At 45.0% G+C, this 16,296-nt stretch overlaps 1 protein-coding gene across 1 annotated transcript in view; it reads left to right on the top strand.

The window, feature by feature from the left end:
- The window catches only part of LOC109894862 (fibrinogen C domain-containing protein 1), a 165,840-nt gene that overhangs the window by 60,951 nt on the left and 88,593 nt on the right, over positions 1-16,296 (top strand). The window lies entirely within an intron of this gene.

Raw genomic sequence — 16,296 nt, 5'->3', positions numbered from 1 at the left:
CCACAGTTCCTGTCTGAATTGGTTAAATATGATCTCAGCAGTCAATTGAACTTGTGTCACTGAGATGAGGATAAGAGTAGGGGGCCTATGGGGGAAGTGGAGGGGCAGTGGGTCTGCACACACAGTATCTATCTAAGACAAAGTCAATTCGAATGTGATCTAGATGAGAGTGAATTCTCCACCCTGGTGTACAGACTGCTAGTGCACTTCAAAGTGTATTATCTCTAGTAGCATGTTCTACATTATTCCAGATGAGGCGAGATTGCCTTTGCAGACATTAGAGGGGCTCTGCGTTGAAGTGACAGTTGTTTGGAGAGTATTGTTGGATCAGTGTATATACAGTGTATTCGGAAAGTATTCAGACCCCTTGACCTTTTCCAAATTTTGTTTAGTTACAGCTATTCTAAAATGTATTACATTCATTGTGTTCCTCAACAATTTACACGCAATACCCCATATGAAAAAGCAACAACAGGTTTTTATACATTTTTGCTAATTTATTAAAAATAAAAAACAGAAATACCTTATTTACATAAGTATTCAGACCCTTTGCTTTCAAATCAAATCAAATGTATTTATGAAGCCCTTTTTACATCTGCAGGTGTCACAAAGTGCTATACAGAAACCCAGCCTAAAACCCCAAACATCAAGCAATGCTGATGTAGAAACACGGTGGCTAGGAAAAACTCCCTAGAAAGGCAGGAACCTAGGAAGAAACCTAGAGAGGAACCAGTCCTCTTCTGGCTGTGCCGGGTGGAGATTATAAGAGTACATGGACATTAAAGCCAGATTGTTCTTCAAGATGTTCAAATGTTCATAGATGACCAGCAGGGTCAAATAATAATCACAGTGGTTGTAGAGGGTGCAACAGGTTAGTACCTCAAGAGAAAATGTCAGTTGGCTTTTCATAACCGAGCATTCAGAGGTCGAGACAGCAGGCGCAGTAGAGAGAGAGAGTCGAAAACAGCAGGTTCAGGACAGGGTAGCATTTCCGGTGAACAGGTCAGGGTTCCATAGCCGTGGTCAGAACAGTTGAAACTTGAGCAGCCACGCGACCAGGTAGACTAGTGACAGCCAGGAGTCATCAGGCCTGGTAGTCCGGAGGCATGATTCTAGGGCTCAGGTCCTCCGGGAGTAGAGGGAGAGAGAGAGAACTAGAGGGAGCATAATTCAATTCACACAGGACACCAGATAAGACAGGAGAAATACACCAGATATAACAGCAGCATATTTACTGGAGGCTGAGACGGGGGTGGGTCTGGGGCCACTGTGGCCCTGTCCGACGACACCCCCAGACAGGGCCAACCCGGCAGGATATAACCCCACCCACTTTGCGGAAGCACAGCCACCACACCACTTGTATTCTATACTACTCCACTGACTGTTAAACAGCCATCTCCAGCACATCTTTCGCAACAAAGCCTCCTTCACTCATGCTGCTAAACATACCCTTGTAAAACTGACTATCCTACCGATCCTTGACTTCGGCGATGTCATTTACAAAATAGCCTCCAACACTCTACTCAGCAAATTGGATGTAGTCTATCACAGTGCCATAATTTTGTCACCAAAGCCCCATTTTTCACCCACCACTGCGACCTGTATGCTCTCGTTGGCTGGCCCTCGCTTCATATTCGTCGCCAAACCCACTGACTCCAGGTCATCTATACGTCTTTGCTAGGTAAAGCCTGTGATAGACAGTACTTTGTTGAAGCACCATTGGTAGTGAATACAGCCTCAAGTCTTCTTGGGTATGATGCTATAAGCTTGGCACACCTACATTTGGGGAATTTCTCCCATTCTTCTCTGCAGATCCTCTCAAGCTCTGTCAGGTTGGATAGGGAACATTTCTGCACAGCTATTTTCAGGTCTCTCCAGAGATGGTCGATTGGGTTCAAGCCGGGCTCTGGCTGAGCCACTCAAGGACATTCAGAGACTTGTCACGAAGCAACTCCTGCATTGTCTTGGCTGTGTGCTTAGGGTCGTTGTCCTGTTGGAAGGTGAACCTTGCCCCAGCCTGAGGTCCTGAGCACTCTGGAGCAGGTTTTCATAAAGGATCTCTATGTACTTTGCTCCATTCATCTTTCCCTCGATCCTGACTAGTCTCCCAGTCACTGCCTCTGAAAAACATCCCCACAGCATGATGCTGGCACCACCATGCTTCACCGTAGGGATGGTGCCAGGTTTCCTCCAGACCTGCCACTTGGCATTCAGGCCAAAGCGTTCAATCTTGGTTTCATCAGACCAGAGAATCTTGTTTCTCATGGTCTGAGTCCTTTAGGTGCCTTTTAGCAATCTGCAAGCGTGCTGTCATGTGCTTTCTACAGAGAAGTCTCTTCCATTTGGCCACTCTACCATAAAGGTTTGATTGGTGGAGTCCTGCAGAGATGGTTGTCCTTCTGGAAGGTATTGCCATCTCCACAGAGGAGCTTTAGAGCTCTGTCAGAGTGACCATCGGGTTCTTGGTCACCTCCATGACCAAGGCCCTTCTCCCCCAATTGCTCAGTTTGGCCGGACGGCCAGCTCTAGGAAGAGTCTTGGGGGTTCCAAACTTCTTCCATTTAAGAATGATGAAGACCACTGTGTTCTTGGGGAACTTCAATTCTGCAAACATTTTTTGGTACCCTTCCCCAGATCTGTGCCTCGACAAAATCCTGTCTCGGAGCTTTACGGACAATTCCTTCCACCTCATGGCTTGATTTTAGCTCTGACATGCACTGTCAACTGTGGGACTTTATATATACAGATGTGTGCATTTCCAAATCATGTCCAATCAATAGAATTTACCACAGGTCGACTCCCAATCAATTTGAAGAAACATATCAAGGGTGACCAATGGAAACAGGATGCACCTGAGCTCAAGTTCCTGTCTCATAGCAAAGGGTCTGAATACTCATGTAAATAAAGTGTTTCTGTTTTTTATTTGTATAAATATGCCAACATTTCTAAAACCCTGTTTTCACTTTGTCATTATGGGATATCGTGTGTAGATTTATGGAGGAAATGTTTTATTGAATCAATTTTAGAAAAAGGCTGTAACATACATTTTTGGGGAAAAAGTCAAAGGTTCTGAATACTTTCCGAATGCACTGTAAGTATATCAGTACCTTTGTTGGATACAATGGAAGACAGAAAATGGTTGTGTTCTTTAGGTCATGCAATGGAAAATGTTTTAAAATTAAAATGTGTGTTTATTGGAAAATTCCAGGTAGTCCCGCCCTTTTTTTAGCCCTCTTCACTGTCATTCGTTCAGTGTCACTCATTCCCTATTTCATCTAAAGCTTTTGCCACCTAAGCCGGGTACATACTCCAAATGGATGTTGGCACATCATTTGAGTTGAGATTCAAAGCTCTTGAACAACTGTGATTCTGTCAACACAAGTCAGACTTGAAAGAGATCCTGTTGATTACGCCACCATCCAACAGCCAATCAAAGGCTAAAGATCTAAGTTTACCTCAATCGGCTTGTGACAGCCACCTCAGCCATGCTCCCTCTGTGTCCAAATAAAAAAACTGAACCCCTTACGGCTTATTGGAGCGCACTAAGTAGTTGATTAGTAATAAAAGAAGGATATCAAGGGCTTTATTGGCAAAGGTAAGTAGAGCAGTGCTTCACAGATCGCCATCATTGCATTTGGCTTGTTAGCATTGCTTTGACAGTATGGCTCCATAATCCAAAACACATTCAGTTAATGCTTATCAGCAGGCCAAAGATGATTCTTTACTAGATTGAGACCTGCGCCAGAGGAGTCCTATTGGACCCTTAAATGGATTTGGAGAGGCACAGGTAGGCCACAGGCAGATCAGAGAATAATCTGCTATTTGCATCTTCAGACAATACTAGATTGTCTTTCTCATGTACAGTATAAAGACACAGCTCTTGAAATGATGTACTGTAGCTTTTAGGCATGGAATATTCTAGCCAGTTATGGGTACATATTCTTTATTCTCTATTGTATGTCTGGTGTTTGGATCACCGTGTAGTCTAACATGGTCATTCCTATGTGGTCATAACTGATGTACCTTATGCTTACTTGTATTGATCCATTCTGTATAGAGCATTGTAAAGTATCCTTTGCAGTGTGATCTATTTGAGACAATATACGGTTGGAAGAAAGAGCCTTTGTTGTTGTGGAGTGATGCACTCCAGCTCTGTGGCTTTGAAAGCTGGTGTTGGTCAGCCAGAGAAAAAGCAGGGGTCATGACACACAAGGAGGAGGTGCAGCAATCTTGCACAAATGACTGATGTCAGTGGAAATGCCTTTGGACTTGAATGGTGCTGTACCATTGGATACCGGTTTACGGAGACACTGTATTCCATCTGTATTTTGTGCTCATTAACAGCCCTGTATGGAGCCTTGTGATGGAGCTGGGTAATTTCAGTTGAGCAGAATACTGTAGGGAAGAGCAATTTGTACTGCTAATGTGGTGTAAAGACAACAGGAGCTCTGAAAACATGATGTTCCCCTCCTTCATCCCTATATGGGCCTTTGGATGAGTAATGAGTAACCAGTAGGCCTATTTATTTTCTCCCATCACTCTCATGGGTGTTATGACACGAGTGTACGTTATGAGTGACATTGGGTTGTTTTCCTGCATGGCTCTGAAGGAAAAACATGACAAATATTGTACTGTTTATGTTTACTATTGTGAGGAGCAATAGTTGTGGTAGTGGTCATCGTCATAGACATCATCGCAGTTGTAGTAGGTGTCACTGTCGTCGTCGTAGTGTAAAGGAGTTTAGCTCGTTGCCATAAACTCTCTCCACAGCTAGCTCGAAATGACACTGATGTAGCCATGCAATCTGTATCTTTTGGGTGGCTAAAAAAGTTGGTATGTAGTCAAGGAGGGTGGTCACGTGTGCTGCAAAGCAGAGGATCACTGGTTTGGACAGTGGAGGAAGCTAAATTGTTAGCAGCACACTGACCTCCGTTACGGTTGCAGTGGTCGTAATAAGAGTAGGTTTTTTTTGTATTAGGCATTGTAGCAGTAGTTGTAGCAGCAGTCGTAGTATTAGCAGTCGTCTGGGTCGGTGCAGCGGCTCACGGAGAACGGCTAAGTTTACCATCTCAGTTGATTGACAGCTCTGGGGGAGTACAGTACGTTATCAAGTTCTCTCCACGGTGCCTTGTGGTGTCTAATATTCCCTGCCAGATTGACAAGGAGAGGGCATGTTTGTTGGCACTGGAAAGGCCTCTCATTTTCCAAGCCAGCAGATTGGCATGCTATTCTACTCTGCCAGTCTTGGCTGCTCTGAGAGTCTTTCAGTGAATAGTCCAATGACATGAATAGGTTGTAGTGTCTTTGCACTGCGTGGCTTTGTTTGAGAAGTAGGAACACAGCCCTCCAACACACCATGCACACACCACAGAAACACAAGCCACAGACTATCTAATGTCTCATACTGGTCCATTAGGGTAATATGAAACTAACATTTGATGATCATTCTGAGTGCCGAGATATGATCTGTGCCAAGGAGAATGATGACATTTAGAGGCATATTAAAAATCAGATGTGGTTGAAAATGAATGCAGTGTTTTTCCCCCAAAGTTCAATTAAACATATTCCTTAGGTGATTAATCAGGAACTCCTTATGTAATAAAATCAACAAAGAGACATTCCATCATTAGTTAAATATTTACCATTCTCAGATCCCTTTTAATGTCTTCTATCCCTCTCGCCTCCTCCCAAATACAAAAGTGATTAGGAGTAGCCAGCTCTTCCATTGTTGCCATGCGCCATCCCAGCAAATCATTTCTAGTTACCTACAGCATGTATACCCAGAACATTAGTAGAGATGTTTTGAGAACATTCATATGGTACGTTTTTCCAGAACTTTTGAGGTTCCCATGGAGATTCTCATGACATGGCTATAATGTTTTCCCCATTAACATTCAGCTAATACATTCTCGACACAAATGTGGCATATTCTTCTTCTAATGTTCATTAAATTCTGTTTTCATTTTTAAAAAACAGTCATGGGATGTTGTCATCAGTTGGAAACCATATAGGGCTCCCATTGGAACGTTGCCTAACGTTGTTGGAACGTTCACTGTTTGCTTCGGTTGATCGAAGATGGCGTAGCAGTCGGACGTCTTGTCGTGTCGTGTCCCTTGTATATATCGTATATATCGTTTTTTAAACATATTTTTCTTCGCATATCTTTTAAAACATTTTGCTAAACCTCAACTTCTAAATACTCTCCTGCAACCCGCCTCACCCAATGTAGCTTTTTTTTTCTAAAGTACTTATATTTACTTCGGATCCGGATCCCCTCAACTGAAGCTAGCCAGCTAACTACCAGGTATCAGTCAGCAAACCATTGCTAGCGGTCTTCAGCTAACCGCTCATCAGCTAACCTTTAGCTCGGAAAGCTCTCGCCAGTTCGAACAACGCAACTCTAACCAGAGCATAACGGACCTATATTTTTTTATCCCCGGATTCCCACCGGATTCCCACCGTAAACGGAACATTTTCAGCTGGATCTTCACAACTAGCTAACCGCAACCCCGGATAATTACTCCTGGCTAGCGTTTCCACCCACTTAGCTTGAAGCTAGCCCGGCCAGAGCTCCTGTGCTACCACCGAAGCATACTCCTGGGCTACAATATCCAGACCCACGACCGGTCTATCGATGTCACCGCATGAAGAGGCATAAACAGACTCACCCCATCGCGACGCCCCCAAAGGCTAACTTTCTAGCCCTTGCTATCTCCTTGCTTGCTAATTCGGCCTGCTAACTGCTAGCTTGTTTAGCCCCGGTCCGCTAACTGCTACCTTGTTTAGCCCCGGCCTACTAACTGCTACCTTGTTAGCACAGGCCTGCTAACCGTCTGAATCACCGCTTCCCAAACACTCACTGGACCCATATTTACTTTCAATCTCTTTTCGATTTTTAATTTGTTTATACCTTCCGGTAACCTGCCTCACCCAATGTGATACGGAATCGCTATTATTTTTTATTTTTAGAACACACTCAAGAACCTCCAGAAGCTAACCAGCTAACTAGCTACAAGCTATTTAGTCATTGTTAGCCACTGCTAGCGGCTTTTACCTTACCTTCTGCACAGCCAGCCAGTTTTTTAAAACCTGGATAATACTCGCCAGCTTCCCTGCCCCATCCACCGCTGCCCCCTGGACACTGATCACTTGGCTACATAGCTGATGCATGCTGGACTGTCCATTAATCACGGTACTCCATTCTGCTTGTTTATGTTTTATCTATCGGCCCCAGCCGCACTCAGGCTCTGTGTGTAGTTAATCCGACCCTCCCTGCCTAGTCAACGCCATTTTACCTGCTGTTGTTGTGCTAGCTGATTAGCTGTTGTTGTCTCACCTACTGTTTTAGCTACTGTTTTAGCTAGCTCTCCCAATTCAACACCTGTGATTACTGTATGCCTCGCTGTATGTCTCTCTCAAATGTCAATTTGCCTTGTATACTGTTGTTCAGGTTAGTTATCATTGTTTTAGTTTACAATGGAGCCCCTAGTTCCACTCTTCATTCCCCTGATACCTCCTTTGTCCCACCTCCCACACATGCGGTGACCTCACCCATTACAACCAGCATGTCCAGAGATACAACCTCTCTCATCATCACCCAGTGCCTGGGCTTACCTCCGCTGTACCCGCACACCACCATACCCCTGTCTGCGCATTATGCCCAGAAATCTGCTCCTTTTATTCTCTGTCCCCAACACTCTAGGCGACCAGTTTTGATAGCCTTTAGCCGCACCCTCATTCTACTCCTCCTCTGTTCCGCGGGTGATGTGGAGGTAAACCCAGGCCCTGCATGTCCCCAGGCACCCTCATTTGTTGACTTCTGTGATCTAAAAAGCCTTGGTTTCATGCATGTCAACATCAGAAGCCTCCTCCCTAAGTTTGTTTTACTCACTGCTTTAGCACACTCTGCTAACCCTAATGTCCTTGCCGTGTCTGAATCCTGGCTCAGGAAGGCCACCAAAAATTCAGAGATTTCCATACCCAACTATAACATTTTCCGTCAAGATAGAACTGCCAAAGGGGGAGGAGTTGCAGTTTACTGCAGAGATAGCCTGCAAAGTAATGTCATACTTTCCAGGTCCATACCCAAACAGTTCGAACTACTAATTTTGAAAATTACTCTCTCCAGAAATAAGTCTCTCACTGTTGCCACCTGCTACCGACCCCCCTTAGCTCCCAGCTGTGCCCTGGACACCATTTGTGAATTGATCGCCCCCCATCTAGCTTCAGAGTTTGTTCTGTTAGGTGACCTAAACTGGGATATGCTTAACACCTCGGCAGTCCTACAATCTAAGCTAGATGCCCTTAATCTCACACAAATCATCAAGGAACCCACCAGGTACAACCTTAAATCTGTAAAAAAGGGCACCCTCATAGACGTCATCCTGACCAACTGGCCCTCCAAATACACCTCCGCTGTCTTCAACCAGGATCTCAGCGATCACTGCCTCATTGCCTGTATCCGCTACGGAGCCGCAGTCAAACGACCACCCCTCATCACTGTCAAACGCTCCCTAAAACACTTCTGTGAGCAGGCCTTTCTAATCGACCTGGCCCGGGTATCCTGGAAGGACATTGACCTCATCCCGTCAGTTGAGGATGCCTGGTCATTCTTTAAAAGTAACTTCCTCACTATTTTAGATAAGCATGCTCCGTTAAAAAAATGCAGAACTAAGAACAGATATAGCCCTTGGTTCACTCCAGACCTGACTGCCCTCGACCAGCACAAAAATATCCTGTGGCGGACTGCAATAGCATCGAATAGTCCCCGCGATATGCAACTGTTCAGCGAAGTCAGGAACCAATACACGCAGTCAGTCAGGAAAGCTAAGGCCAGCTTCTTCAGGCAGAAGTTTGCATCCTGTAGCTCCAACTCCAAAAAGTTCTGGGACACTGTGAAGTCCATGGAGAACAAGAGCACCTCCTCCCAGCTGCCCACTGCACTGAGGCTAGGTAACACGGTCACCACCGATAAATCCATGATTATCGAAAACTTCAACAAGCATTTCTCAACAGCTGGCCATGCTTTCCGCCTGGCTACTCCAACCTCGGCCAACAGCTCCGCCCCCCCCGCAGCTACTTGCCCAAGCCTCTCCAGGTTCTCCTTTACCCAAATCCAGATAGCAGATGTTCTGAAAGAGCTGCAAAACCTGGACCCGTACAAATTAGCTGGGCTTGACAATCTGGACCCTCTATTTCTGAAACCATCCGCCGCCATTGTCGCAACCCCTATTACCAGCCTGTTCAACCTCTCTTTCATATCGTCTGAGATCCCCGAGGATCGGAAAGCTGCCGCAGTCATCCCCCTCTTCAAAGGGGGAGACACCCTGGACCCAAACTGTTACAGACCTTTATCCATCCTGCCCTGCCTATCTAAGGTCTTCGAAAGCCAAGTCAACAAACAGGTCACTGACCATCTCGAATCCCACCGTACCTTCTCCGCTGTGCAATCTGGTTTCCGAGCCGGTCACGGGTGCACCTCAGCCACGCTCAAGGTACTAAACGATATCATAACCGCCATCGATAAAAGACAGTACTGTGCAGCCGTCTTCATCGACCTTGCCAAGGCTTTCGACTCTGTCAATCACCATATTCTTATCGGCAGACTCAGTAGCCTCGTTTTTTCGGATGACTGCCTTGCCTGGTTCACAAATTACTTTGCAGACAGATTTCAGTGTGTCAAATCGGAGGGCATGCTGTCCGGTCCTCTGGCTGTCTCTATGGGGGTGCCACAGGGTTCAATCCTCGGGCCGACTCTTTTCTCTGTATATATCAATGATGTTGCTCTTCCCTGATCCACCTCTACGCAGACGACACCATTCTATATACTTCCGGTCCGTCCTTGGATACTGTGCTATCTAACCTCCAAACGAGCTTCAATGCCATACAACACGCCTTCCATGGCCTCCAACTGCTCTTAAACGCTAGTAAAACCAAATGCATGCTTTTCAACCGTTCGCCTGACCAGCATCACCACCCTGGATGGTTCCGACCTCGAATATGTGGACATCTATAAGTACCTAGGTGTCTGGCTAGACTGTAAACTCTCCTTCCAGACTCATATCAAACATCTCCAATCGAAAATCAAATCAAGAATCGGCTTTCTATTCCGCAACAAAGCCTCCTTCACTCACACCGCCAAACTTACCCTAGTAAAACTGACTATCCTACCGATCCTCGACTTCGGCGATGTCATCTACAAAATTGCTTCCAACACTCTACTCAGCAAACTGGATGCAGTTTATCACAGTGCCATCCGTTTTGTCACTAAAGCACCTTATACCACCCACCACTGCGACTTGTATGCTCTAGTCGGCTGGCCCTCGCTACATATTCGTCGCCAGACCCACTGGCTCTAGGTCATCTACAAGTCCATGCTAGGTAAAGCTCCGCCTTATCTCAGTTCACTGGTCACGATGGCAACACCCATCCGTAGCACGCACTCCAGCAGGTGTATCTCACTGATCATCCCTAAAGCCAACACCTCATTTGGCTGCCTTTCGTTCCAGTTCTCTGCTGCCTGTGATTGGAACGAATTGCAAAAATCGCTGAAGTTGGAGACTTTTATCTCCCTCACCAACTTCAAACATCTGCTATCTGAGCAGTTAACCGATCGCTGCAGCTGTACAGTCTATCGGTAAATAGCCCACCCATTTTTACCTACCTCATCCCCATACTGTTTTTATTTATTTACTTTTCTGCTCTTTTGCACACCAATATCTCTACCTGTACATGACCATCTGATCATTTATCACTCCAGTGTTAATCTGCAAAATTGTAATTATTCGCCCACCTCCTCATGCCTTTTGCACACAATGTATATAGACTCCCCTTTTTTTCTACTGTGTTATTGACTTGTTAATTGTTTACTCCATGTGTAACTCTGTGTTGTCTGTTAAAACTGCTATGCTTTATCTTGGCCAGGTCGCAGTTGCAAATGAGAACTTGTTCTCAACTAGCCTACCTGGTTAAATAAAGGTTAAATAAAAAAAATAAAAAAATGGGGACTATGAGGCCATCCCAACATGAATGAAGACCTAAGCTGTGGGAGTCTAGAATTCTCAACACATTCTCAGCAGAGTAGACCACCCAAGCACACCAGACAGATTGAGAGAGGGACTTCCGGCGATGGAATCATTAAGCTCTTCCCACACACACAGGATGCATTATTCAAGTGATTATGTGGACTAATACCATGTTATGGGATGTGTACACCAGACAATTCCTCTTCCGATGCCCATCAGACAAGAGTGTCATCTCGTTTTCTGTGGAATGCTGTGATCTAGCATGGTGCTTCACTGTGAATGACTAAATGACTGCTCTGTATTGGGGGCTGGCAAAAAAAAGACTCATTGGAATAGGTCAAGTTTCTTTCGCGACTCACTCTGTATTGCGAGGCACAACAGACAGACACATCACAACATGGGTGAGAGCGAGCGCTTCCCCCGTCCCTTTGGATTTTATGCCACAATATTTATTTTGTGTGTGTACCCAGCATGTGGGGCTTTCGAGTCAGCGCTTTTCGCTGCAACGTTATTACAAGTGCCCCCTAGCTCTACCCATCAATCATCACCCAATTTACCATCTCTCCCAACACCCAGGACTGTGTCAGCCAGCCTGTTATGCGCTCCCGGTTTCTTTACACCATCTAAATACCCCTTAAATTAAAGCCAGCATCAGGCCCGCTAATGGGAATAGTCATAGCCCAACTCATCAAATATTTATTGAAACATGAGAATTTGCCTTTTATTTTAATCAACTGGCTTATACACAAGGTGCTGTGGTGATTTTGGCAGATTAATCATCGAGAGGTGGCTCATTGAACATTTCCACAGATTAGAGTGAATAATTAAAATCTCTTTGGCTGTGTGGTGGGTTGGAGCGGGGATAGGAGGAGTGAACATATTTATTCTCAGTAAAGCCTCAACACATTAATTTTGAATGTAGCCCAAAGCACCTGCCCAGAATGTTGGCATGTTTTATTAAGAGAATTACAGTGTCTTCACAGATCAGCTCACTTCAAAATACACTGCATGACCAAAAGTATATGGACACCTGCTCGTTGAACATCTAATTAAAAATCATGGGCATTAATATGGAGTTGGTCCCCCCTTTGCTGTTATAACAGCCTCTACTCTTCTGGGAAGGCTTTACACTATATGTTGGAACATTGCTGCGGGGACTTGCTTCCATTTAGCCACAAGAGCTTTACTGAGGACAGGCACTGAGGTTGGGTGATTAGGCCTGGATCACAGTCGGTGTTCCAATTCATCCCAAAGGTGTTCGATTGGGTTGAGATCAGGGCTCTGTGCAGTTCTTCCACAGCGATTTCAACAAACCATTTCTGTATGGACCTCGCTTTGTGCACAGGGGCAATGTCATGCTGAAATAGGAAAGGGCCTTCCCCAAACTGTTGTCACAAAGTTGAAAGCACAGAATGGTCTAGAATGTCATTGTATGCTGTAGCGTTAATATTTCCCTTCATTGGAACTAAGGGACCTAGCCAGAACCATGAAAAACAGACCCAGACCATTAATCCTCCTTCACCAAACGTTACAGTTGTCACTATGCATTGTGGCAGGTACCATTTTCCTGTCATCCACCAAACCCAGATTTGTCAGTTGGACTGCCAGATGGTGAAGTGTGATTCATCACTCCAGAGAACGCGTTTCCACTTCTCCAGAGTCCAATGGCGACGAGCTTTACACCACTCCAGCTGACCCTTAGCATTGCACATGGTGATCTTAGGCTTGTGTGCAGCTGCTTGGCCATGGAAACCCATTTCATGAAGTTTTCAATGAACAGTTATTGTACTGATGTTGCTTCCAGAGACAGGTTGTTACTCAGTAGTGAGTGTTGCAACCAAGGATAGACCATTTTTACATGCGCTTCAGCACTCAGCGATCCCATTCTGTGAGCTTGTGTGGCTTACCACTTCGCAGCTGAGCCGTTGTTGCTCCTAGATGTTTCCACTTCACAATAACAGCACGTACAGTTGACCGGGGAAGTTCTAGCAGGTCAGAAATGTGATTAAATGACTTGTTGGAATGGTGGCATCCTATGACAGTGCCACGTCACTGCCACGTCACTGCCACGTCACTGAGCTCTTCAGTACGGCCATTCTACTGCCAATGTTACCTATGGAGAGTGGATGGCTGTGTCCTCAAATTTATACACCTGTCAGCAACGGGTGTGTCTGAAATAGCCAAATCCACTCATTTGAAGGGGTGTCCACATAATTTTGAACGCAGATCAAATGACATTGACTCGAAGTGAGAGGAGTAGATGTGCGGTCAGTCATTAGGCTCCACATGCTTTGAAAGAGCCTCACCTTTAGTAACATTGACTAATTGAGCTTCTCCAATGGATCACAGATGACTGGGCTAGAGATGAGAATGCTAAGAGGTCATTTTGCCAAACACTCTGAGGAATAACACCTCAACTGTATCACTATCATAATTGAATTTCGCATAGATGGTGCCTCTGTCACAATGTATTTGTTTTTCAGTCCATTTGGGAATAGGGTCTCTCTCCTGGCTGTGGAAACTTGGCTTGGCAGTGTGGCACATGTGAGAGAGAGAGGGGCACTGGGCCTTAGCTCATTTACATTGATGGTGGATCTCGCCTCCGCTGGCATTTTCATCGGCCATTGATCCAGGGGCTGGCTGATTAATCTTCTATAAAGGGATCAGAAGTCAATTAGTGTCTGAAGCTCACTTCTAATTCCAGCCATGCATCAGCATCCTAGCAGCCCTCCTGGGGGCCACACAGTTTACACAGACTTTCTGGAGCTATTGAAGCCATTCACATCACCATTCCTCCTAAGTTTATGCTGTTTGAATGTTTTCATTTTTTTTCTCTCTTGATTTCAAAAGGACATCTGCATACCAAAGACAGCCCAACCTCTCAGGGGAAAGAGCATTGTTTTATGTTAGCTATTGGTTTTCGTAGAATTCAGCATTTTTAAGATAGCAAAATGAATTGAAGGGTGATGTGAAAATTGTGACAGATGGCTTTTTGGTCTTGTTTCTAATGCAAATCGAGCACAGTTGTCACGTCCTGACCATAGAAAGCCTTTATTTTCTATGGTAGAGTAGGTCAGGCCGTGACTAGGGGTTTAGTCTAGTTTATATTTTCTATGTGGGGTTCTAGTTTTGTTTTTCTATGTTGGTGTTTTGGTATGATTCCCAATTAGAGGCAGCTATCATGGGCATTAATATAGGCAGCTATCGTTGTCTCTAATTGGGGATATTTAAGTAGCATTTTTTCCACCTGTGTGTTATGGAATATTGTTTTGAGTTAGTTAGTGCACGTAGCATCTCTGTAGTCACGGTTCGTTGTTAGCTTATTTGTTTTTTGTCTTTGTTAAGATTCACTATCATTAAAATTATGTGGAACTCAACATACGCTGCGCCTTGGTCCAATATTCATTCCAACGAACATGACAACAGTGTCTTAGGCATTTAGGAGAATAATACGTTGACATGATATGGACTGTTCGGTCCCGCTTTAAATTACATTCAGCTTATTATGACTTCATAAGCAATACATACGTCTCACATAGCATCTATAACTGTATGTCATGCTTTATAAAGAGTTTGTAAATGTGTCATAACTGTGACATAATGACCAATGTCAAATATGATATAATCATGTGCTTTATCTTCAGGGTTCCCTGCGGGAATGTTGAGCTAACATAGGTTAATGCGATTAGCATGAGGTTGTAAGTAACAAGAACATTTCCCAGAAAATAGATATATCTGATATTAACAAGAATTTATACTGTATTGTCCAATTTACAGTAGCTATTACAGTAAAGATACCTTAATAGAAAATTACTCAAGTATAAGTGAGTCACCCAGTAAATTACTACTTGAGTATAAGTCTAAAAGTATTTGGTTTTAAATATACTTAAGTATCAAAAGTCCTGACTACTCCAACCTCAGCCAACAGCTCCGCCTCCCCGCAGCTACTCGCCCAAGCCTCTCCAGGTTCTCCTTTACCCAAATCCAGATAGCAGATGTTCTGAAAGAGCTGCAAAACCTGGACCCATACAAATCAGCTGGGCTTGACAATCTGGACCCTCTATTTCTGAAACCATCCGCCGCCATTGTCGCAACCCCTATTACTAGCCTGTTCAACCTCTCTTTCATATCGTCTGAGATCCCCAAGGATTGGAAAGCTGCCGCAGTCATCCCCCTCTTCAAAGGGGGAGACACCCTGGACCCAAACTGTTACAGACCTATATCCATCCTGCCCTGCCTATCTAAGGTCTTCGAAAGCCAAGTCAACAAACAGGTCACTGACCATCTCGAATTCCACCGTACCTTCTCCGCTGTGCAATCTGGTTTCCGAGCCGGTCACGGGTGCACCTCAGCCACGCTCAAGGTACTAAACGATATCATAACCGCCATCGATAAAAGACAGTACTGTGCAGCCGTCTTCATCGACCTTGCCAAGGCTTTCGACTCTGTCAATCACCATATTCTTATCGGCAGACTCAGTTGCCTCGGTTTTTCTGATGACTGCCTTGCCTGGTTCACCAACTACTTTGCAGACAGAGTTCAGTGTGTCAAATCGGAGGGCATGCTGTCCGGTCCTCTGGCAGTCTCTATGGGGGTGCCACAGGGTTCAATTCTCGGGCCGACTCTTTTCTCTGTATATATCAATGATCTTTCTCTTGCTGCGGGCGATTCCCTGATCCACCTCTATGCAGACGACACCATTCTGTATATTTCCGGCCCATCCTTGGACACTGTGCTATCTAACCTCCAAACGAGCTTCAATGCCATACAACACTCCTTCCGTGGCCTCCAACTGCTCTTAAACGCTAGTAAAACCAAATGCATGCTTTTCAACCGTTCGCTGCCTGCACCCGCACGCCCGACTAGCATCACCACCCTGGATGGTTCCGACCTAGAATATATGGACATCTATAAGTACCTAGGTGTCTGGCTAGACTGTAAACTCTCCTTCCAGACTCATATCAAACATCTCCAATCTAAAATCAAATCTAGAGTCGGCTTTCTATTCCGCAACAAAGCCTCCTTCACTCACGCCGCCAAACTTACCCTAGTAAAACTGACTATCCTACCGATCCTCGACTTCAGCGATGTCATCTACAAAATTGCTTCCAACACTCTACTCAGTAAACTGGATGCAGTTTATCACAGTGCCATCCGTTTTGTTACTAAAGCACCTTATACCACCCACCACTGCAACCTGTATGCTCTAGTCGGCTGGCCCTCCCTACATATTCGTCGCCAGACCCACTGGCTCCAGGTCGTCTACAAGTCC

The sequence above is a fragment of the Oncorhynchus kisutch genome, linkage group LG8 (genome assembly GCF_002021735.2).
Source record: "Oncorhynchus kisutch isolate 150728-3 linkage group LG8, Okis_V2, whole genome shotgun sequence".
In the NCBI taxonomy this organism is placed as follows: Eukaryota; Metazoa; Chordata; class Actinopteri; order Salmoniformes; family Salmonidae; genus Oncorhynchus; species Oncorhynchus kisutch.
This window is presented reverse-complemented; position numbering and strand designations above follow the sequence as displayed.